Source organism: Phasianus colchicus, chromosome 3 (genome assembly GCF_987193195.1).
Source record: "Phasianus colchicus chromosome 3, bPhaCol1.hap1.1, whole genome shotgun sequence".
Taxonomy (NCBI): Eukaryota; Metazoa; Chordata; class Aves; order Galliformes; family Phasianidae; genus Phasianus; species Phasianus colchicus.
Genome location: NC_143438.1, coordinates 16,186,404 through 16,191,333, shown reverse-complemented (window position 1 = coordinate 16,191,333; position 4,930 = coordinate 16,186,404).

The following is a 4,930-nucleotide window of genomic DNA, read 5'->3' as shown; positions in this document are numbered from 1 at the left end:
AAGTAAAATGCTATACATGTAATTATAAAACCAGGCTATTGGCAAACTATAACACAGTGTAGATGACACAACTAATTTTGCTGTTGAGACATAATTTATATGGCAAGTTTTACATGTAGCTGTAGTTTGTACAAGCTACTCTGTCTCTAGAGACAGGTGATGCATATAGCTTTGACCATGAGTCAGCCATAAACCTGCATATCCCTTCCTCACAATGTCATTTGTACGCAAGAAGCTGTCCTGTGACATTCATCTCAGTAGCAATTAATTGTGTCACTTCTTGGAGAGCTTGTCTTGTTGCATAGGTGTTTTTGTTTAAATTCAGACCAGATGTTTTGCAACCAATCTTCTACTTTCAATTCTGTCTGCTAAGAAAAGTAACTAATTAATATGTAATTTTTCATAGGCTGCAGAGAAATTTTGATAGTACGTATATACTAATCTTTGCAAGGTTCACCAGATTCTGATTTTGCATGTTTTCAGTAACTCTCTCATGATATGCACTTGACTCTCTCAAAAGTGACATTGCAGCCACGTTGATTTGTAAAACAAAGCAACAAAAACACAGCATAATAATGTGGTGAAAATCTCTGTTTTATTCTCCCCCCTGACAAACTCTTTCAGGGTAATTAATTAATTGTCTTTGAGGCTAAGCAGCTAATGAAGCTTTCTTCACCAGCCTTACCCCATTGATGAGTTACTGAAGAGACAATGTAGTGCCAAGGATGAGCTGAATTGTGGACAAAAATGCAACCTACGTACTTTATATGCCTGTAAGGGATGAACGTTTTCAACTTGTTTATTTTTATTAATAGCATTTTTAGACATGGAATTGTATAGTTGGCTTTTAATAGCCTTAAGGGCTTCTTTTAATTTTCAAAACTGAGATTGTTTATTTAGAGATGCAGACAGATCATATATCTGAGAAGAACATGTATTTGAGGGTTTATGTTTTCCTTTTTAAGTTTGAGATGCATGGGAAAAATAATTTTCACTTTTAGCCCTGGCAGCATTACTTCGGATGAGCAAAATGGAACACTGTCATATATTTGGGATAACCATTTATATCTGTGCAAACTGACTTAAATGCAACGTTGTAATCATCAGCTGTTTCATACTCGCTTGAAGGTCTACTCTAGAGAGAAGACACCCAGACTTTGTAGTTGATTTCAGCTCAGTCCAGCCATGTCTTAGACACTAGGGACCCAGATTTGTTGGGGCAATGGGATAGTCCTTGTTTTAACATCAACATGCTATAGAAAAGAGTATTCTTTATATGTTTATAACTGGAAATGTTAATGACTAAGGCCACTGCAGATGTTTTGCTTCATGACCCTCCTTGAAGAAGATTTGTCATCTTCCTCTTAATAACAGTGACTGTATTTTGGTGTTCAGTTAGACAAGGAGGGATAATTAATATTGCCCTGATCTTGCCAGGGTCATCCTCACTGATTGTTCTTTTGTTCCAAGGAGGTGTTTTGAAACAGTCCTGATGGATCTCCTTTTATCTTGTGTCCTGGCCGATGCCTATATGATGCTGTTAGGAGGGATAATGAATAGAGATTGCTGTGATGTCTGCATTATACAGCTTAGTGATTTACCTGGTGAATAATGGATATGAGAGCATGGATGAAGGCTGCCTGTTGAAATTCAAGCTGATTTATGCAATGTTTGTGGACTGGGAGATGACCCTACAGAGCTGTTTATATACATACCTTTAATTTGAAATTATATGCCCTATTATTTATTGTTCAAGCTAATATTCCTCTCTTTGGAGGCCAAGGCAATATTAATATTTACCAGCTCAACTACCCTGCAGGAAACAAGTTGTGGTGGAGCTTCTCCATGGTGATCCTTGACAGCTAACTGTACTGGTACTTTCTCTCATGTGGCCCTGTGTTGTCAGTCTTGGCTACTGCCTGTGGCTCTCTCCATTTCACTTCGTCATCTCCACCCTTTCCAAAATAAGCAACAAGAGTTCAAACTTGGCCTACAAATCCAAAATATCTTGGGCAGGTTTGATATGCAGTACTATTTCAACTTATCAATTTTTAGGGATGCTGGTTCCATCTTCATGTTTAGACAAAGAAAAAAATATTCTTAGCCTCATGTGGTTAAGATGAATTATTTTCACTAAGCCAGAACACCTAAATCATAACAGTGAAAGAGGTTTTTAAAGTGGCTTTTAATGCATCTGTCATTCTTTTCATAACTTAATTACTAAAACTGTAGCAATATTTTGCATTCTACTATTTTATCTGTAATTATAGCATCAGGTCGTCGTAATGTAATTTTTTAGATGGAAATAATTTCTATGAAATCTGGAAAGTTCAGCTGAACCACTTTAAGTTGTTAAAATAATTACAGAATTTAAAGATAATTGATATCTATGAATAAAGAAACAGAGCCATTCCTTGATTTATTCAGATTGAATTGAAATCATAACATGCCATGCAGTTCTTTGTCATTGTTTTCTGTGCTGTGAATGAAATCTAACACAGCATGCAAGAGGGAGATGAAAAATAATACCCCATGTTCAAATCCAAAAGGTCATACTCAACTTTCACTTATTTCTTAGCTATATAGGTCTTCCCAAGTTCAGAGCTATTCTAGCTAAGCAAATCCTAAGAATCGAGCAAATCCTAAGAATCAAGAAAATGACCTAATCATCCTAAGCCTATTTGCCTAAGTTTATTTACTGCTGCTGGATCCGAGAGTAGTTTGGCTTTGGAACTGTTTAGCTAATAGACTATTCATCCACGTTACCTGGAGCTAAAACACTGTAGTAGATGCATTGGTGGGATGGCGTTATGTTGCACACTACAGCCTTGTTCGTTCCTCTTTTTGCCAGTAGGTCTTCCATTACAATATAATTTTGTTGTTATTTAGTTTTGGATAAATTCTTTTGTTTGTTTGTTTTGAAAGAGCTAAGTAGCTCTGACAGGAAAGGCTTTCACCTCTAAATTTCATTCTGAAATGGATGACAAGTCAGTACATGTGAACAGAGACCCAGGAATACATGTAGTGTACTGAAACCCTGTGCCTTGCAAGAAGCAAGTAAAACTACTATTGAATGGTTCAAGTCTTATAGACCTGGTTCTTTCATCATTTTATAATTTGGATTGTAAGTTTATTTAGCCTGCAACAAACAAGTCCTTGGATAGGAAAGAGTAAGGGGGAAAGGAACTTGGGATAGTAAAATGCTTCTAAAGGAAAACTAACTGGTGAGGCAAAAGCAGCAGCTGGCAGCTGAAAAGGGTACAATAAAAAGTTGGTGAGCAGAGCATCCCAGGGTGTACCTTGTTTTCAGAAGTCATCCAGCAAGGGGATTTCAGCTGCTACAGTGCTGCTTGTGTGAGCTGTAACTTTGTCTTCAGTTCATAGCAAATTGGTAGTGACAATCTTAGCAGTCATGCTCACTTGCAGAGCAGGTCCACCTCTCTTCAAACCCTGTATTTCTAACTACCTTCATCCAGACTGGGGCACTAGTTACTAGATGACATAGCTTCCACTCTGAAGATAAATATGTGTGGGTTTTGTTTTATTTCACCAAAGAGAGAGGGAGAGAAGGAAGTTCATACATTACTCAATATTAACCATACTTACACAGCAAGCTATTGCACTTCATGAGCTCACTCCCTGAAAGCATCCTGTGACAGGTCAAAATGAAATTTAAAGAAAAAAAAAAAAAAAAGCCTGCTTGCCTTTTTAATAAACAGGCTATTGTGTTTTCAGCACATGCACAACTGGACAAAGACGTTTGTCTCTATTTAAGACATTCAGTGGTAGATGTGAAGGTTACAAACTGTAACAAATGTAACAGTTGTTTTCATGTACAGTTTTCTATAGAAGTCAGATGAGATACTCTGGAGTTGTTTGTCTTAAAAGAGAAAATGCATCTTTCACATGAAAAATCTCAACCAATTCAGTATTTTTTCGATCCTGCATGTATTAATGATGAATGTGAGAAAGGCATAGAAAGAGCTAATGAGCAACTCAATGGACTAAGAATCTGAGCTACTTCTGTCAAAGCAAATAGCAAGAAAACAAAAGTATATGATTGAGTTCAGCCTTCTACACCTCAAATAATTTCTTGGTGACCTTTTCTCCGTAAGTTGTGTTAAGAGCTAACTTAAATCATCCCTGCTGTCATCAATCCTGTTTTCACTGCTGCAATTGGAAAGATGTACTACCAGTGATCAATTAGAAGACACTACTGCTTTTATAGTGCTGTGGCCCATGAAACAATAGTGTCATATGAAGACTACTTTGTCCTTCTCGGTGTCCTTGATACCAAAGACGACACATAAGAGGAACAAAATAGTGAGTAATGTTCTGTACGTGCTTCATCTTCTTTCACTGCAAATTGAATTAACATAGCCCTGAAAATGGAAAGCAACCAGTTGAAAATGAGTGCGTGCCTTCCTCTGTGACCCATCTAAGTCCATGTAACAAGCTGTAAAAGCTGTTTCAGCCTCTTCTCAGTTGGCTGAAGAGCAGCTTCTAATTAGCTACTTATCTAGTAAATTAAATAAAGTGAATCCTTATGGTATACACTGTAGCAAATGTAGGAGGAAGGGGAAAAGTAATACCATCAATTTCTTCAAGGTATGAACTCCAGGTTTAGCAAACTGTGCTTTAAGATATATATATATATATATAAAATTCAGCATATGTTTTTATCATGCTGCTCTGCAGGATACAACATGTAAAGAGGCTCATATCTCTCATCAGGTTTTCTTGGTACAACACAACATATATTGCCCTACTCGACTTTCATGAGAAAGCTTCCTCGGGACTTGAGGGAACTGCATAAATATTCTGTATGATTCATACAACTTATTAAGTAAATGCACCATGTGTTGCCAGTTGAAGTGGACACGTTTCAATTAGCAAGTTTATGTATCAGGCTCTAGCGAGCTATAATTGA